This window comes from Lissotriton vulgaris, chromosome 11, assembly GCF_964263255.1.
Source record: "Lissotriton vulgaris chromosome 11, aLisVul1.2, whole genome shotgun sequence".
NCBI lineage: Eukaryota > Metazoa > Chordata > Amphibia > Caudata > Salamandridae > Lissotriton > Lissotriton vulgaris.
In genome coordinates, this window is record NC_141699.1 from 1,098,152,310 (window position 1) to 1,098,172,321 (window position 20,012).

At 42.7% G+C, this 20,012-nt stretch overlaps 1 protein-coding gene across 2 annotated transcripts in view; it reads left to right on the top strand.

Annotated features, from left to right (window-relative positions):
* The first annotated feature begins 353 nt into the window (after nt 1-353).
* TP63 (tumor protein p63) overlaps nt 354-20,012 on the top strand; it is a 418,635-nt gene continuing 398,976 nt past the window's right edge. The window contains exon 1 of one of the 2 annotated variants that reach the window (XM_086944626.1): nt 354-441. The gene's annotated coding sequence lies outside the window, so the exon portion shown is untranslated. The remainder of the gene's footprint in view (nt 442-20,012) is intronic. The other variant, XM_086944624.1, reaches the window with a different exon arrangement.

Consider the following 20,012-nt stretch of genomic DNA (forward strand, 5'->3'; position numbering starts at 1 on the left):
TAGCAGGGGTATCCCTCCGCACACTTATGAGGACCCATCAAAAAATATATTATTTAGCATCAACTGCACACGGGCACAGATAGACAAGACCACGGGTCAGCTCAGCCGTTAACTCACAGGCCGTTAGGTCAACAGCTCGCAGGTCAGGGCACGCGCCGCCGCGTGGGAGAGGCTCAACCGCCACAACGTGTCTTCCGCGCGCGCTGACAACTTCCGGCGCGTCATCGGACGGTCCCCGCCCACGCGCGCCCGGGCAGGCGAAGCGAGGGTCCCACCCAGGCTTACGTGTGCCCCGCGCGCATGCGCAGACCGCTCCCTGCGCCTTGTTGTGTCAGTCAGAGGTTGCGCGGCGCGCCCTCCATGGCCTTGTGGATCGGCGGCGTGCGGTGCAGACACCCGTGGGAAAGGCCCGCGGTACCGAGGAGTGCCCTACCTGCCCTGGTGAGCGCCCATGGCCTCTCAGTAGTTTTGCGTATGTGATGGGTGACGTGACGTGACGTCATGGTGTTGCGTCATAGCTTAATGCATAATTATTTAGTTTTTTTGTTGTTGTAGGAATTCGTCTTTTCGGAGACCGATACGTTTTGCTAGTACAAGTCTTATAAGGCCAGCTCTCCCCTCCCCTTTATTAATATCTCATAAGTGGTCGAGTCAGGGCTGGGCTTTGTCTTCTCTTCTGTACAAATTTAGAAACAAAGCGTTAGTGTTTGAGGTAAAAAGGAGAGAGAAGTGGAGAACTACTTAGTGGCGGATTTGCACAAACTGAAACCAGAACACCTGCGATGAATCCCGGCTTCCCCGCTTAGCTCTGTAATTTTAGGCAAATATTTTGTTTCACCAATCCCTCTATTTTTCATTCCCTCTTGATGAATTTGTACCCAGACTTATTAATGTCAAAGCTGCCGTATATTAAAGAACTGTGGTGTGTTTCACTTTAAAGAGACTGCAGATTTTACGCGTTTTGTTGCATTGTTTCCATCGCAAACATCTACCGGTCTCGGCTTGTGTAAGGTCTCTTAGAGCCAAGCCAGTCCTGTGGCTCGGACCTCGGACACCCCCCCCCCCCCCCGATAATTTGTTGGCTCGCCCACCTTACCTTACCTTACATTAGAGTACACCTTCGCCTCATCAGCACACAGTACTAGCTGCACACAAGTAAATCTACCCATTTTGGTACACACCTGACACTACAAAACCCTGCCATACACTCACACATGCAAACAGTACAGAACCCATTCTTCCTGTTTGCCCAAGCTCCCATACCCCCAGCCCACAACCCTGTAAACAACATTTCCCCTTCACTCCACTGAGTGCCCTCATTCTTCTCCGAGCACAGTACCATTGCTACCTCGCAATGGCATTCAACTCGGCTTCCATCAGAGTGGAGGGCATGTTATTTCCCCGACCCTGCACTTTAAGCTAGCCAAATTTACGTTACCAATTTCGCAGGACACGTGGATACATACTTCGTGCACAGAGAGTCTCATGCATGCAGAGATGTCATAAAATGTTGGGGTGGGGGGAGGATTGAGTGGTGTAGCAAATTTTTGGGGTTTCGTTCTAAATCCCCCTTCATCTAAATCAGGTCATCTTAAAAGATGTAATCAAGTTGGAGATATAGAATATCGTGTAATTACTATTCATGCTGTAATTGACCACCTCTTGGAGAAAGCTTTGCTGCTACTGTAACTTTTGTGAGACAAGATTAGAAAATATTTGTTTTTTTGCCACTCCTCATGGCATTGTGTTGCCTTGTTTTGGATTCCCTTGCTGGGTCCGTCCTCTTTTGTTGTCTGAAGATTAGAAAATGAACAACTCTGGTATCCAAATGGAATGGAATAGTCTTAAGCTTTGAAATCTATCAATATCTAGCTCTCATACCGTCCAGTAACCACATACTGCCACATGACCTGTTCCAGAGGGTACATTTTAGCCAGGGAACTAGAATACTTGACATTAATCTGTGTTTACACTTCACCTAGAAGAAACACTGTATTTCACAGCTAGACAGGTCCCCAAACATAGCTGGCTTTCCCTGGGAAGGGCACCCCCTTGGCATTGCAATCAGAATCATTGTCATCCCAGTTGTGGTCTGGAAACGTGGGACCAGGAAACATGTGTTTTTAATCTTCGCCTCCCATTTGGCCACAGTGTATTCTTGGGCAACCACTGATCAACTTCTTCTTCTGTTCTCTTTCAGAAGGATTATAAGTATTTAGGATCAGTGTAAAAGATGCAATTTAGCACGTGGTTAAAACATGACCTGGTTAATACCTGCCAAATCTCATGTTATAGCCACCCCAAAAATCTGATGTCTTGCAGCTAAATAGCAGTGTACTTCAGTCTAATAATTAACTGTTTGTTCCTGGGCAAATTATGCTCCTCCTTTCCCTCTATCTACCGATCTGACAATATATCTGTGCTTTTGAAACAGGTTTAATGGAGGAAATCAAGACCAAGGGGATCTTCCTGGGGCAGTTCCCCAGCCCGGTTTTCATTCACACATTCATGGCTGCTCAGGCTCCTGGTTTGCTTTTAATTACACATGAGTGAGCCACAGAAAGCTCTAGCCTAAAGCATGGTTGTGGCTCAGCTCGAGGACCTGTTGGAACCTTGAACCCTAAAAAGAGCCAAGCCTTTGTGTGATTACTGCTTGCCGCCCTCTCTCTGCACTCGGGTACAAAGAGGTGAAAACAAAATATTTACATTTTAAGGAAAAATGGAGGGACAAATAGATACTAATTTTCCTGGTTTGTACAAGGTGAAACTAGAAAACCTGTATCAATTGCTGCTTCGCACCGATCCTCATCAGTATTTTATTTCACCATTCCTCCTTTTTCTTATTTATAACTTATTGTTTTACTTTGCTTTGTCTGAAGGGTCAGTCCCAGTCTTTTTGCCTTCACCTTCCTGTTTTCTAAACTAATTTTTTTTTGGCTTTATGGACTTTGCTCAATTTACTACTGCTTGTGCTTAAGTGCTTGTGCTCTCTCCATAAAAGCTGGTAGAATTGGCTTATACCAAATTATTTATTTAATTTACATGTAAGTCCCTATTAAAGTGGCTCTACCTGTGCCTAGGGCCTGTAAATGAAATGCTGCTAGTTTGCACGCAGCACTGATTGCACCACCCACGTAAGTAGCCCTTTAAATCTCTCAGGTCAGGCATTGCAGCCAGTGTGTGCAGTTTTAAACTGCCATTTCATCCTGGCAAAATAAACCCTTTGTCAGTCCCAAACCTTCCTCTTTAATACATGTCACTCCTAGGGTGGGCCCTAGGCAGCCCAGTGATAATGACGCAGTGTTTTTAAAAAGTTGGAAAAGTACTTTTGAGTTTTACATGTCCTGGTAGTGGAAAACTCTTACTTTTTTTTTTTTTTTTTCTTTTTTTTTTTACTACTGCAAGTCTTACATCACCCATAAGATAACATTGGAGTTAACTTATTGTATTTTATTAGTGATAGCTTCCAAATGGGAACAGGTAAAAAGTTTATATTTGGTGTCTTTGAAATTGTAATGAGAAATCCTCTTTCATGGTGAAGCAGATTTTTAAATTGCAATTTTGAAAATGCAACTTTAAGAAAGTTGGGATTTTCCTGCATTAGTCTTTTTGTACCTGCAGCATGTCACTGGGTCACATGACTGGGTGTAGTTTAAGTTGGGCTATGTGTATTCCACCTAGACAGTCGTACACAGTAGAGGGCATAGGTGTGCCTGGATGGGTCATTATGGGCAGGATGGGAGGATAGAGCTGGGCACAACCCTACTTAACACTTGACTAGGTTGGTCCTACCTCCACACAAAGAGCTGCATACTCTCTGTAGTTACTCTGGAGCCACAGCTGGGAGTCAGCAAACCTGTGCTCTTCAAAGTGAAACCTTAGAAGCTTCTCCCACTTCAAAGGAGGCACTTGGTATAAATAGTGGACCTCAGACAGTACTCTTCTGTTCCTTTGGAGACTCTGCCAGAAAGTAGTGCTGCTTTGCTTCTGAAAGAACTACTTCCTTGCTAGACTTCAGTCTTGTATTGCTGCCCTCCTGCCTGAATCAGGGATTGGACCTGCACCTGAACCCAGGGCTCCCAGAGGGAGTTCAATGGCTAGTTTGCTGGCCTCCTGTTCAGAGCCACAGGCAGGCCCGGACTGGCCGTTGCGGGCACCGGGCAAACCCCCGGTGCTCCGCAAGGGTGGGGGCCGGTTTTGGGGCCCTGGGGACGTTTTTGCTACAGGACCGCAAAATCGGCCCTGTAACAAAATCGGCCGAAAACCGGCCCCGGCAAAGTGCTCTCACCCCCCGGGGAGGGAGGGGCGAGCACTTTGCCAGGGACGGTTTTCGTTCCCAGTCCGGCCCTGGCCACAGGGGCATAACAGGCTCCCAACCACTTGAATCCGCACCTAGATCCAGCTGGAGTAAGCCCCAGACCCCCAAAAAGTGCCTTGCAGGTCCTGGACCCATGGAGTATCCTCACAGGCGCTCAATTGAAGTTTTTGGGCTCTTTGTGACCATCTATTGGCTCATTGGTACCAAAAGCTTGTCACTCGCACTGCTTGCCAAGGAGAAGTTCCATCAACCCGACCCTTCGCCTTCCAGCAACAACTGATCACATGGAACGTCACTGTGAATCTCTGGCCTGACTTTTCACAACATCAGGCTTGGTTGTCACTGTAGCACCAAGTACTACAGTGACGACCATCCGCGACGCCTGGCTTGCTCACGCTACATCGATGACCGTCCGGGACGCTTCTGTGCATCTCGCTTCCCTCTCCACCACGAATGGGACTCTTTGTGCTTCACGGAAGATAACTTTTCAGCAGGACTAACCACGTCACTGTATCCTACTGCGCTCTATCGTGGTCTGTCTGAACTTATGACTTTCTCCCAATATCGCAGACCAGATAGCTGTGAGTGACTCTGTGCGCTTTTTGTCGCTATTTTCACTTGCATCTTTAAAATTTCACTTCGCTCATTTTACTGATGGAATGTTTGTAGTTTTACTCTTGATTTATTGATTACATTTTGCTCTATTGTTATAAAGTAGTGTGGTATTTTCCTTGTTTTGTGTTTTCACTTTATTACTTTTTGAAGTGCTGTGTAAAAACTTTAAACATTGCCTCAAAGTTAAGCCTGACTGCTCTGTGCCAAGCTACGAGAGGATTTGACCACAGGTTAATTTGGGGTTTGCATGTGCCTCACCCCGACAAAGATTGTGGTTGCTGCTTGAGTTGGGTTTCACCCCTCTCAATCAGTAACCCACTTTCTCAGACTTGTGAAAGTACTTTCAAGTACGTGAGTTCGGAATGCCAGCTCTACAAAAACGTATTGTTTGATTTGGTAGACTATAATGTTGCTCTTTTAATATTGTGGTCCACGTACTGGCGTCCCATGACAACTGTCTTGCTTTTTAGTTCAATAATGGCATTGATTTCAGTGCGTGGGCTGGAATGGGGTCTAAGTTTGTTTGGTAACTGTCAATTTTCAAAAAATACTTTGCAGTGCTATAAAATGACATATTAATGACTAAGCTGTCAAAGAAATATACTTTTTTGATTTTTGAGGAGACTTATCGTTTTTTACGTGATGTTTGTTGTATGATGTACATGGCAAACGTTTTTGGGGCTCGGCTTGTACATGGGCTCTTAAGATTCAACCGAGTCTCTCCTCTCCAAGTTGTTAGCTCGTCCATTTCTAAAGTGCTGCTGCTCTAAGAACCTTTTCAGTGCACTTTCAAATAAAATAGGTGAAAACACAAAGAATCTGAGAAAAGATAGAAGTAACACTGAAGGTAAGTTATGAGGTGTACTGAGCCATCAGGGCTTCAGTCACTGTCGTGCTGGACTACATCATCCAGTCTCCATTTTTGTTTTTCATTCTTTAATTATTTTTGTTGTCGTTCTTCACGTTGCCTTCCTCTTTTAAGTCTAGTAAAATAAGTTGCAGAAGTCCAAAATAAAAATCTGAAAAGAAAGTGTTACTTTCATCTCAAGAGTCTGAGCTGCAACAACGCAAATGCAGTGGTTCTATTTGTGTTTCTTTCCTGCCTGCAGCATCTTTGGCATTTGTTGAACTGTTGTGTTGAGCAGTGGCTGGACATCTATTGAAGCACCTGACATTGATGGATTTCAATTCAAAGATAACAGTTAAACAGTAAGGGGGTCTCTCACAGGTGTAAGGCTCTATTTATCACTGGAGTCAGTGATGCAAGCCTAATGTGAGTATTTGCTTTGATGCATCGGTATCCGTGACTGTAGCCCTCTCTGCACCACCATGTGCCTGTGTGTGACTGTGATACTACTTTGTAGTATCACAGTCACAGGCTCTTTGTATGGTATTTAAGGCAGTAAATGGAATAGGTCCATCCTTCCTTCAAGAACACCTCCAACTGTACAAACCAGGGCGACAACTAAGATCTGCTAATAAAAGCCTGGTCATGACTAACCGTATTAGGAAAGCCCGTTGGGGAGGCCGTAGCTTCTTCCACGGAGCATCTAACAACTGGAATGAATTGCCTCTCACCCTAAAACAAAGCAATGATCTCCTGACCTTCAGGAAAAATATCAAAACATGGCTTTTTAACCTCCAGTAACTTTCTTTGCCTCTTGGAGATAATGTATCGTTTCAGCGCCAGGACACCGCCCGGTAACAGCGCGCTCAACAAATGGTAAAAATAAATAAATAAATAAATAAATACTTGTGTGAGATTGAAGAAAGGCATCTGACTTGCACTCCCTGGGTAAAATTCTGCTATATTTTTTTGGAGTAACTCTTTAGGGTTAGTCTGTGCTCTAGGATTTTTGAAATTGCATATTACATGATGAGCAATGGAACTGAAATTAAAAGGCTTAATAAATGAAAAGGATTTATAAAGTGCTTGGCTACCCGGGAGCGTCCCAGCGCTAGAGAATGTGCTAGCGGGAATGATGGAGTTTACTGGAAGAGCCAGGTTTTCAGAAGTTTTCGGAAGGGTAGAAGGTTGGATTCAGTGCGGATGGCCAGGGGTAGGGAATTCCAAAGCTTGGGGGCGTTATAGGAAAAGAAGCGCCCCAGTGCGAGCCTTCTTAATTCTGGGCAGGAAGGCTAAATGTAGAAGGCCAGACCGAAGGTTTCAATTGGCTTTGTAAGGTCTGATGATGTCTTTTAGAATAGGGGGGTCCTGCCATGGAGAATTTTGTGAGTAGTGCACAGGGTTTTAAAATGGTCTCTCTCTTGTATATGGAGCCAGTGAAGTGGTCTTAGGGCATTATTTATTTATTTATTTATTTATTTATTTATGCAATTTTATATAGCGCGGACTTTACCCGAAGGCGTCAGAGCGCTTTACAATAGGAAACAGAAATGATACAAACTGAGAACATTACACGAATAGCAGATTGCAAAAGCATACGTTACGTTACATACGGTAAAGTGATAATTGTGAGCAAACAAAAATACATGAGGTAGTAAAATTGTGAGCAACCAAAAATACATGAGGTAGACAAGGTAATAGCGACACTTGTGAGCAAACAAAATACATGAGGTAGTAAAAATGTGAGCTACCAAAAATACATGAGGTAGTAAAAAGTGCACAGAGGAAAAAGTGACAAGTGTGCAGGCTACAAGAGAAAATAGAGTATAATTTGAGGTATAATACTGCAATATATGCTAGACACTCAAGCACAAGAACAAACGTTACGTAGGCGAGGGTAGCACTTGTGCAAGTATCAAAGGTAAAAAACATGTGAGGGGAAGCAAACCGTGTGTTACAGGGGCAAAGTGGTGAGTGCAAGTTGCAAGAGGGTACCAAACCCAAGTACATGGATAATACTGCAATAAAAGGCAAACACTCTAACCACAAGAACACACTGGGAAGGCACTTCCATGGACATGAAAAGTAGAAATGTGTTTGACACATAGAGCATGCTTAGCTGAGCACCGATTTTTAGTGCCTGTTCGAAGCCTGGATGCCGAGTTCTGGACGAACTGGAGTTTAGCAATGACTGTTTTCGGGGCACCCAAATACAGAGCATTGCCATAATCCAGTCTGGATAGGATAAGCCCCCGAATAAGGAGTTTCCAGGAATCGGGGGGAAGGAGGGGAAGGATTTTGCGGGTAGTTGGGAGAAGACCATAGCAGACCCCCGCGGTTTTCCTAGCTTGGGTGTTAAACATGAGGTCCTGGTCAAGCCATATTCCCAGGCTTTTTATGTCTTGTTTTGGGATCGGTGCTGGTCCCATACAGGCTGGCCACTTGGTCTCGGATGAAAAGTTAGATTGATTGCCCAATACCAGAATCTCTGTTTTTTCACTGTTTAGTTTGAGGTGGGAGCTTTTCATCCAGCAGGTAATGTCTTTGAGGCAGGAACATAGGTCATCAGAGGAACGATCCAGCTGATTCAGTGATACGATAAACTGGGTATCGTCTGCGTAGGTCACTAGATTAAGGGGTAACTATTTTCTCCAGTAGGGACATGTACACGTTGTAGAGTGTAGGGCTCAGAGATGAGCCCTGGGGGACTCCACAGTGCAGAGGATTTAATGTTGCCCTCAAGGATTTGGAAGGATTTCAGCCAGGACAGGGCTGACCCGGTGACTCCCACTCCCTTGAACCGGTGGACCAGGGTGTGGTGGTTCACCATGTCAAAAGCTGAGCTCAGATCCAGGAGAATCACTGCTACGGATCCTCCTGAGTCGAGGATCTTTCTTGCCTCTTCCACTACTGCTATCAGAGCGGTTTTAGTGCCCTGGCCAGGGCGGAAACCAGTCTGGGAGAAGTGAAGTAATTCACCGGATTTGAGGAAGGCGGAGAGCTGGCGGTTGACACATTTTTCTGCCACCTTGCTGATTCCCGGCAGTAGGGAAATGGGACGGTAGTTACACAACTCAGTTGGATCAAGATGGTGTTTTTTTAGAAGTGCTTTTACTATAGCCCTCTTCCAGTTCAGGGGGACAGTGCCCTGTGATAGGGAGATGTTGATCAATATAATCATGGGAGAAATGACTACAGGTGCGACTAATTTTAAGATATTTAGCGGAGCTGGATCCAGCGGGGAGCCGCTTTAAGTTGATTGAAGAATGGGAAGAAGTGTTTCCTCCGTGATGGGAGAAAACAATTCTAAGCTAAGGAACGTTATGAAATAGGGAATGGTTTGAAATCAGGTAGATATGGTGTCTTGTTTTGAACCCTAAAGGGGTGGGGTAGGCAGAGATAGTCTTCGTAGGGATTATTTTTGTAATTTACTGAGGCCCTTACCTACAGGAAGGAGTAAAACCTGGTGTGTGTATTGATGTTCCAGATCCTGAGGGCATAGCTGTAAAGGTTATTGTGACTGAACTTCAACTTTGATGGTGTGGTATTTCATTTTGCATTGGTCTCCTGTGGTAGTTTGCTTTTCCACTATCAGATGATGGTGTGCGGGTGGTCCATGAATGGAAAGTGGTACCGCGGGGCTTTAAGGTGATGCAGGTTTGGAGTGCACATGAATGATGCAGATTTTATATTTAGTGCTTTTATGAGGTTTGCAAAATTCTATTTGGTGGCACCAACGGGGAGTTGGGCTCTTCAGTAGTGCGTTGTCATTGTCCACACCTCATAGAAGGCCAGTGCCTTAATGGTTGTTCTAGTGTCTCATTTTAGGAAGGAAACATTTTGTCCTGTGCGAAACGTGAGCTGACTCAAGGTTTTGATTTCTTCATAATGTCAGTTTTGAAGTCCAAGTTTGTGTCAATGCGGAATCCATGTTACTTTTCATTTTCTTATGGTTTTGTGTAAATGTGTCAAACTTCAGTAGAGATCCAGCCCTTCATGTGACCTTTTTGGCTCCTTTGACGATTAGTGTCAATTAGATATTCAGCTATTTGAGTCTGAGGCAGGCACCTGTGATCTATGTTGACTGAAGGTGATGCAGTCTTTGAATCTGGGGGGGGAGGGGTTGATTAATATGACTTTCCTGTAGAATTTGGTATCATCACCGTATTAGGGAGTCTTGAAACTGCTTGGTAAAGATAACTTTGACTTCCTTCATAAAGATCATGGGGTAGAAGATAGTTCCATGCTTTATCATTCTAGTTCACAGTTTGATGCGTATGTGGATGATGTGGTGTTTGTTAGAAAGATCGGAACAATGCCAAAAGGGTGTTAAACAATCCCAAACGAGTTTATAAGATGTTGATCAGGGCTTGATTATAGATGGTATGTGGAGGATCAGTGATCGCTGTTTCCATGATTTGCATGGTCACAGTCTTAGTGCAGAATTTTACACTGATGCTGAACTGGTAAGCATGAGAAATGCAGTAGTTTTTCAACACTTTTAAAACAAAAATGTTTTTGTATTTTATTTAGATTTCAGGAAAAACTTGTAGAAGTCTGGTTTATCCCCAAACAATTGTCGGCTTGGTTGGGTGCATCGGACAAATATTATCAATATTACTGTATTCTAGGTATGTATTCGTAAGGTTCATTATAAGTTCCCAACATTTACCTTATTGTTTCCCATCACTTGATCTTTTCATCATAACTGCATTGTCAGAACCACTGTTAGATCTTTCATTTTCCACATAAATTTGACCCATTTTTATGTCAATACACGAGTGCATCCCCTGCACGTGCATGTTTACCTTTCGTTTGCTATGCACCAATCACTGAAGGTAGATTGTGTCATAATTCCCAACAACCTAGCAGTATCCCTTCTTACCACCACCAATCCGGTGTCAGAAGTTTGGCGTATTTTACGTGACCGGTGCTCCAGATGGCCAGCCACATAACCTTGGGGTCTAGTTGCGGTTGACAATTCAGTACAGCTCAGGAACTACTCTTCCCACCACCACCACTTTTAGCCAGAACCAATCATTGAGTGATACCACCTCTTGGTAAAGTATGATCGCACCACCTTTCAGACAATTATATGTTCTGGTGGTGATGTCAGTTGGGTGCAGTTATACTGTATTATACTCTTTAGAACTGTGCTACCTATAAGCCTGCTGTTATAGGCTCTCCCGTGCCCCCTTTTCCTTGCTTTAAGTCAGTCATCCAGTGCTCTTCGATCTTCCTAATTTGTTTACCATTTCTAGTAGGATTTCTTGGGAGTTATTTACCAATTGTATGTACTTGTGGAATCTCCTTCTTCTCTAGTGTATCCCTCAGCACCCCTTTCTCAAGGTGGCAATAATGTTCTAAGTAACGCATGCCATGTCTACAGCTTCTCTTGGCCGATCAGTTTCAAATATCTGAAGGCCTACAAACTAACCATATCATATTCCAATCTTAATGTTAGATTTCATCCCTGATATGTTCCAAATGTTAATCATTTTAGAATCTCGCACTGTATTCTATCCACAGAATCCCTTAACTGTGAGCTCTTTAAGGATGGCTCTATGCTAAGGTGTTTCTCTCCTCTCTTGGCAATTCCCTTCCACCCTGTCACAGGTGATGGAGTGCCACACCTGTGTCACCTTCTTTGTTGCCTTGATAATGTTTCAAAAATCTAAAGCTGTATGTTTTTGAATGCCAGAGCAGAATCTAGGGTGAAACTAGAGTTAAATTGCAGGAGTACGGAATGAAAACCCCCATGTCCAGGGTGTTACTTAGGCGTGGGCGAGTTCAGAGATCTCTCTCCGTAACGTCTTGGTATGTTTTCACATGTGACAGATAACGTCATTCAGTACATCACTAATGTCCTATTATGTCATGTATCTACGTTGGCCTATTCTGTGCGTGAGGGAGCTCGCATTGTTACAGCTAGTGCTGCCTCTGTCCTGTGCCTTTTTGTTAGGAATGCTTGCTTCCCCTGTGGTACCTAAGATGGCATCGTATCACGCACCTTGCACGTTTTAGCTCGCAGGCTTTTTAATCACAAGGAGTCCAGGTACGGACTGTCACTCTAAAGGAATCTCCCTTGGACATCGCATCTTATTTGTAATAGACTGCACGTCCCTAGACTTTACACTCCGTTCTTGGTTTACCATTGAGGTAATTATAATTGTATTTTCCCACAGTGCATTGTCAGGCCGCTGAAACTTCGAATTGTTTTCTGATTCAGAACTGATTTCCAGTTCAAATTTGTTCATTAAGGTGAGCCTTGCCACAAACGAGCATCACGCAATTGTTATCCTTGGAATGCACAGTCCGCCTAATCTTTACTTTTCTCCCGCTAGATCAAATTTTGGTTCTTGTAACCCTGGACCGCCCCTACAATAGGAATTAATTTTCTGAAAGATCCGAGGTTAGTCTGACGACTGGATCCCCCTGTTGGTTGGTTTAGTTAGGTTGTGCACGGCAAATCGTTTATTAGGCATACTGTTAGCCTGCATGGAATTGAGGCTTTTCCTACTTGTTGGTTTAATAAGGGCGTGACACGGAAAATCGTCCATTAGTCATAAGGTTAGCTTGCATGGAATTGACTCATAGCCGACTTGTTGCACAAATGTAAGGCATCTTTCAACTCCATCGGGGCCATTTGGAACGGCTACTCGGACCGCATGTCTTAGGCTGCATCTAATTCACGACTGCAATTTGTTGTCACTCTTTGCAGCTTGCTCGGTTGTTTCTACACAAGTATGCCGGTTTGGTTGCGGCAGGTACACGCACCACCTTTTGCTTCCACTATTCGTACCTTGCCATCTTTGCCCCAGGCATGGTTTTTATCATACACTGGATGCAAGCACCATATCACACAATTTTACACGTCTGCGCCAGTTTTGACAGTGACTTGGACAAGTGATCCGTTTTTGGTTTGGATAAGTACATTTAGTATTAGGCCTATCTTAATTCTTCCCCCCTTTTTTCCCCCTTTTCACAGGCAATTTCTATAAAATCAGGCTTGCACTATTCATTGTCCTGATGATGATCCTACTATCTTGTTGAAAGAATCGAAACGTCGTCGACCCATGTAAAACAGCATGCACATTAATCCATTGTGTTAAAAGAAGTGCATTGTCTGTTTGTATTAAGCTTGATAGACTTCACATTTAACAAGCTACCATTGTCTTGCCTGAAATGCCCTTCTGTGTTGTGTATATGTCATGTTCCTTGTAGGATACAGGATTGTGTCCCACTATATTGTTGTTCACAAATATGTTTTTGGGATTTATTACCTTATCAAATTGATCGTCCGGCTAGACACTCCTAATATAGTACTGATTCTAGTCTATATTTATCCTGCTTATATCGATCTATTTAAGGACCATTGTTCGTATCTATATCCCCTGTTTTACTGCCCTGAGAGTAAAGCTAGCTTGGTGTTTTTTTTCACTATATAAAAGCCAAAACTACTGCTTTTGCCAATGCTTGATCTTACCAATTTTTTAATACACGAGTAGTGTATCTGTTGTACATCTAGTCTGTAGCAATTGGAGAGAAAAATCATCCACTGGTCTGAACTAAGGTGTGATTTACAAACTCTTCAGTAAATATTTAATAGGCTAGTTAAAAAAAAAAGCCAGGGAAATAGGCGTACCCAAAGCCTTCGTATGTATATTGGAAACAGAAGACCTATTTGGTCAGCTGCCCTGTCAAATCCAGGCATAATAACGAGGGCAAGGAATGAAAAGAAAAAAGCGTTGGCATGCCAGCCCTTGGCACTGAAATGCACTCCTATTTAATCTAGTATTCACAAGTGATTGGGCTCACAGTGCACAGGAGCCAATGGCTGATGTAAACTGACGCATTTCTCCGTGTTGCATGCTGTGGTAGGCAGAAGCAAATGTGTATGACAGTTGAACAGACCAGTGGATAAAGAGAGCTGGCCCTAGAGCTTTTATGTGTGTATGTGTTTTTTTTAAATTATTTATACATCATTCTGAAAGCATGAGGCTGTCATGGGTACGGACCTAAACATGGGAAAGGCAGACTGTGAATGGCTGCAAATAAAAGTAGCCAGTACAACATTTAGTGTTGCCAGACAAAAAGGAATCGGTCATCTCGTACTCATTCTGTGAGGTCATAGTGCTTGAGTATTCTCATGTAACACCTAGTGTAATGGACCTTGGGCTCCGGAGGTGTTGGGACACCTGGTGGGAATTCTAGTGAAGCGGCCAGACTCAAGTGGCACAGACTCCCAGATGATTCTGGAAACGCTGCAGTAGTTGTATTGTTTGTTGATTGGTTGGTGACGAGATACTGAGTTGGGGGGGGGGACAAAGCTGTGCCTCATATCAGTTGATCTGGGAAGGCATGCAAATGATAGGGGCTAGGAACAGATTTAGTAAAGAGTTAAATCCAAGATAAATTTGTGTTGTTGGGCTCTATTATTAATAGGATTTTTGAAGAACAGTTGAATACTCCTCATTAGTGTGACTATCCTGTTAGTGGCTTCAGTAGACTTTTGAGGACCACATGAAAGAGAGGATGGCCTCCAATTGTTTACCCTCGGATGCATTGTTCTCATTTTGTTTGGAATCACTAAGGAAAGTATCTTGTCTATCACAAACATCATTGTAACCAATACTTTAACCTATCTTTGGAGTATGCCTGGGTCTCTGCCTTGCTCATGATTGGTTGACTTTGTTTCAATTTCCTGCTCTTGATTTCAATTACTTCCCTCCTTATTATTGTTTGTCCCATCTCTGGTTCATTTAGGTTTCCCCCTACGTTTTTGATTGGACTTGTGTATCCTTCTACTGCTCATGTCGGAACTATTTTTCCTTTCTTCAGGCATTTCAACTTTACCATTCGAATAGTTCATGTCTTGCTTCCCTCTCTCTGCTCCCTTGACAGCCCCATCATGCTGCTATTCCCTTCATCTTTCCCTCAAATCCTCTTTCTAGCTTCCCTCCATCAACAACACAGCTGCTGCTCGGTTTCTATCCTTTTCTGCCTCTCCTGAGACCCTCGGTGCATATCGCTTTCTGCTATTAGCTTTGCCAATGCTTGTAGAACGAGTCATACGCATTGGCTTAGCCAATAGTAGTGGCCAATCCTAGTAAAAAAATATTTGTATACATGCAAGTAGGCTGCCTCGTTTGCATCTGAATGCAACATTGCTTGCATTTTGAAATGGTATGACTATTGTTTTGTACACTTGATGATCTATCTCTCCAAGCTGGTTGACATGCCTACACACACAGTTACTGTCTTCAAGAAGGCTGCCTGGCGCTATTTGCTTTGCCAGTGTGTGCACTTCAGTTTTACAAGACTTAGCATAGCATATATTGACAGCAAACAGCCACTGGCAAAGTATGACTGATTGGCTTTGCCAGTACTTGTTTGACACATTGTAGCTTTCAAACTCCTTTCTTTTGGCATTTCTGTATGCTTACAGTGTCTCAAACAATTCTGAAGCAGCTGAAGAGTAGTAGATGTGCACTACAGACTCCATGAAGCGTTATTTAAATGCAATTGTAAAACAAAGGAACAATATAAAATCAGTTTACAAACGCTTTTTCTGAGAGGTAGCCTTTATAAGTGTACCTTAACTTTCCAACCACTTTATTTATGGCACTTCAACGAGGGTACCCCATTTATCTCATTAATATGTGGCTCGTGACTGCGAGCAAGGCACTCCTAGGCCCAGCTTAATTAGTGGTCATTGCCACAAAGGTTAATAAAAAAACAAAAAACAGGAAGCCATCACGAAGAACCAAATCAGGCAGGCCATGGTGCTCCCCGTCAGTCCTAGATTAATCTTGGCTGCCTACCCATACCCTCAAACAGCACATTTCATTATCTGCTTCCCAGGGTGTATATTGCTTTTTATTCATGGATTAATATTTGTTTTTCAGGGGACAAATGCCTTGCCTGAGCTACAAAAGCTAGAACACCAATGATTTCTGGGCTTTTCTTCTTTTTGTCTGTGGAGCTCCACATATCACCCGCTTCACTATGCCATTAACTCACTTGGGCCAGTGCACCACAAAAGTCATCCCTGTGTTCCAGGTGCCCCTGATTAGAGCAGTAATCATGGATTGGATGGGTTATCTGCTTTCATAAAATACAGAACAGGGATGGTTTGAGAACTTTAGGCACAGTCATGACATACGGACTAAAAGAAACCACCAGCATTAAATAGCCTTGTGTGAAAGAGTTCACCTTACAGTGTCTAGAGCAGTTAAGAATGTTATTAGAATTCAGTGCTACAAATGAAATGCTTATGATTATTTGACCATCAAAGTGCTACAATCTATCAGGCCTCAGGAAATCTTCTCACCAATTTGCTATGTCGAGTCATGTTTTATCAGGCGAGCTATTTATAGGGCATACTGACCGTTCTGGTGAGCTGACAAAGAACAAATTCGGTTCACTCAAAGTGAATGAACAACAAAGAGGCCCTTAAATTTAGTTTATATCTCGTCATATTTACTCTGTGTTTAAAGACGGGGGTCAAATGTCCGCTTATGTCTTCGTACAGTTTGCAGCTTATTGTATCCTGGACATTGGTCTTTACTTTTCATTCTCTGATTACAAAGTTAGATGATTTTGTAAGGTGAACTGTCGGACAATCATGCTATACAACAATCATGCTGTACAATACGTGTGTAATCAAAGGCTATAGAATGTCAGTTTTTTTGTAACATACATTTAAATAGCTTGTAAATGAACTGTACAAATATTTCAAAATGTTTCTCTAGTTGGGAAAGCACATTTTTTGGAATTCTGTGTGATGGTAACAAAGATATTAAATAATAGGATTAAAAAAATCAGAACACTTGGTGATGTGCAATTGATAGTTTTGCTGAAAGTCAGTTTTCACACTGTTTATACACTATATTGTTTTATCTATAAAACTGCATGTCGGCGGGAAAGTTTGTGGCCATTTAAATGGAAAGTGTGATGTCTGTAAATGACAGTGTGCTACCACACCAGCCTTGCATCATCACTGAGCATACGTAGAAAAGCTATGGTTAATGCATATACCCGAGCTAATTCAGTCTCCTCACATATGTATTCCACTTTTGCTCTAAGAAGTCCATTCCTCTTTTCCACCGCGCCCTGTGCCTATGGATAATGCACGCAATGGCATTTTGTTTTATCTCCAGGGCCTTGCCTACCAAGTCTATTACCTTTCTCACAAAGTGTGTGCCACTATCTGACTAAATTGTGTGTGGGACCCCGAATCATGGAATCAGTTTCTTCAGTAAGCACTTAGCCACTGTTTAAGCATCACTTTTCTTTTTAGGGTAAACCTCAGTCCAGGCAGAGAACATAGACCTTCACCAGTGCATACCAAAACTTGTGGGTTGTAGGGAACTCCGCATCTCTATCTGCAAATGTTCGAAAGGTACTTTGGCTGTGGGAAAGTGTCCTGATGCGGTTAGTGATCCCTTACCACTATTAAATAGGCAACACAGTTCTGACATATGGTCTCATCATTTTTCAGAAATTTCTTATTATACCAGAATTGTGAAATATAAAAATGACTTCACGCCCCAAATGTGCAGGTCCCTGGATAGTAAGAGACCAATTATATATCAAAGCATTAGGCAAACTAATCATTCCATTCCGTCCTACAGATCCCATCAACCTTGGTACCCTCCTTTTGCCATTTGGTCTTTTCTTCCTCATTGGCATTCTGTTTTGTAACACACAAGGATCCATATTAACAGCACATTCTGCTTGTGAGTTTTGTTCTGATTGAGCTACATACATAATTCTTTTCTCTGCCAGAGCAGTGGCTTTAGCAGTCTGGCCAGCAGAATTATTACTCTTTGTGACCTCATCTGTCACTTCAAATGGGCCGCGTGTTTGATTAGTGCCAAAATCTTGAACAAAGCCAATACATTAAGAGGCGCATAATTAAGGTACCATGTTTTATTATAATACCTCTAGACTCTGAAAATTCTCTTTCCTTACAAAGCCTACCAAAATCGTGCGGAACCCCAAAGGTATCTTGGTCAGTATAAATGTTTGCTGTCCAATCTGCTCTCAGTTCACATGTTCGAATTAGAGCTATTATTTCAGTTTCCTGGGCTGATAATTGTAATATTTGTCTTACTTCTACTGCTGTTTGTAATGTAGTTATGGCATTAGTTGCCCTAGTTTCCCCTGTTTGCAGTTTAAAACATGATCCATCTCCCATAGATCTGCATCTTTCAGCAAAAGCTTTATCTGACATCATTTCTGCCTTTAGCCTGTCACCAAAATGCAATCATGTAATTCTATAATTTGATCTTCTACAGGTAAATGCATCAATGTAACTGTGTTCAAAGAAGTACAATGATGTAAAGAAATATTGTCAGCTGACAATAGAATCAGTTCATAGCTCGTACGTTTGGCATTGGTCAAATGCTGTGTGAGTTTTGTTTAACAATGTGTCAATAGAATGAGGAACATACATGTTCAATGTATTTCCTAAAACAAATCTCTCATTCTGTTCACCAAAACTGCCGCTGCCGCCCTCGGGCATTCGGCAGGGATGTTTCACTCCTATAGCCCGGCCTCCAGGACCTATTGTTTGGGGTCAAGGGAACCAAGTTTTCATGTGTATTTTGTCCTTGGTACAAGTAGGCCCAACTCCCTGCAGCACAAACCCTTTGGCTACCAGTTTGCAGTACCACATTATGGATCAGGGAAGGACACTGTCTGCAGTTAAGGTAATATTTATGTCCACATCTTAATGCTGTTCAAACTTGTATTTATGGTTCATTAAACAGTTCCCTTCGCCGCAAATTCCGGCGCGGGGCTTCGGTGCTCATGACGGCTCCACGCCATCATGAGTCACGGCGGCGTGTGCTCATGACGGTGTGGTTCCTTCATGACCACGTCCGCTCAATAATAATTAGTGCCGCATGGGAGGAGCGGCGGCGGCATGACGGCTCCATGCCGCCCGTGGCTCATGACGACGTGGAGCCGTCATGAGCACGCGAATGGTAATTGAAAACCTGTATTATTAGGGTGAATGCTTTAGGTAAAAGTTGGCAGCTCTGACTGCGCTACTGACAGTGGCTCCAGTATAAAAATGTGTATACAAGTTTTCAAAGTTTAGCAATATGAGGTTTTGTATAATGCTCCCAGAATGCTCGATGATTTGATGCAAATATTTGAAAAAGACCACAAAATGGATGATTCTTTGCATTCAAAATAAAATGTTCATAAAAAAAATGAAAGCAGGAAAAAAAGTTATTGCTAAACTACTGTAAAATTTCAGGTACCATTTCTTTGCAGCATCATTTAATAATATGTTTATGCATGCTAGTATTTCCCAAAAATATTCATAATGGAAAATCAGTGTAACCAGTTTCAATAAGATTTTTGGAAACAAATATAAACAATCATTGGCAAAGCCAGTAGGTCTGAAATTGGTAGTCCGCTTTTTAGTTTTGTCAATGTGTGAATCGTTTTGGCATGGTTTTTGTAAAAACCTTATTGGTGTGGAAGCTGCCGGACCCTCACCATTATAACAAACAGTGGCAAAAGCAAATATTCTTTTTGGTCTCAAAAAGCACACACTGCAACTGTAGTTACTGGCACTGAACAAAACTACTTTGTGTGCCGATATGCCCCTTGTGAAAGAGCAGAATGCTGTCACTCACAGTGAACCCAGACGATACAGAGAGAGAGACAGAATTTTAATAAACTTAAAAGGTCATGGTCCACCCCGCACCAAATTGGGGGCCAATTAATAAAGTCTGAAAAGTGCACCATGGTATATGTCCTTGCATTAAGTGCAGCTATTCAGCTGTTGTGAATTCCTAAGAATTTACAGGAGGGCAAGAAATAGTACTCCTAGAAAATATTTGTGAACTGCGTTTTAGCATGAGAAAATATGCTTGTGTGCATTTGCTCATGCGAAAATAGAAGTGTTTGCAATTTCATTTTCCCTCCAACCCTTTTTTTTCCAACTCTGGAACAAGGTTTATGGTTGCCATTGTCGGGAGTAAATTTTCAAAATTCCTCAGTATGGTAAAAGATTAGATGTTGAAAACCCTTAAAACATGCAAGTTAGTAGGTTTGCACAGACTCAAAATGTCATTCTAACCCTGGAACTTTTGCTTACCACTACCTTCAGCCCCAGTACGTAGATCTGCTGAAACATGGCAACATAAGGGGATTGCAAGTATTCAAATACTACTATGGTATGAGCCCTGGCATAATCAGAGAGGCTATATC